We start from the raw sequence: 243 nt of genomic DNA, 5'->3' as shown, positions 1-243 counted from the left end.
GTACTTGGAAGTTTTATGGGCGGGGGGGCTTTCAAAACAAATAAATCCTTGGTGGCAAAGAGAAACGTAGCGTGGATTCTCAGCATTTCCTTGTGTTTCCTCAGGTTTCTATAAAATTCATTCAAATATAGTTAAACTTTAAATAGATTCAGGTTTAAAGTAGCACTAGTACTCCATTCATGCTCGCCACAAACACAAAAGGACATGTATGATTTAAGCTGGTTTCTGATCTACAAGCCCAAG

Source organism: Maylandia zebra, linkage group LG16, assembly GCF_041146795.1.
Source record: "Maylandia zebra isolate NMK-2024a linkage group LG16, Mzebra_GT3a, whole genome shotgun sequence".
Classification (NCBI taxonomy): domain Eukaryota; kingdom Metazoa; phylum Chordata; class Actinopteri; order Cichliformes; family Cichlidae; genus Maylandia; species Maylandia zebra.
This window is presented reverse-complemented; position numbering follows the sequence as displayed.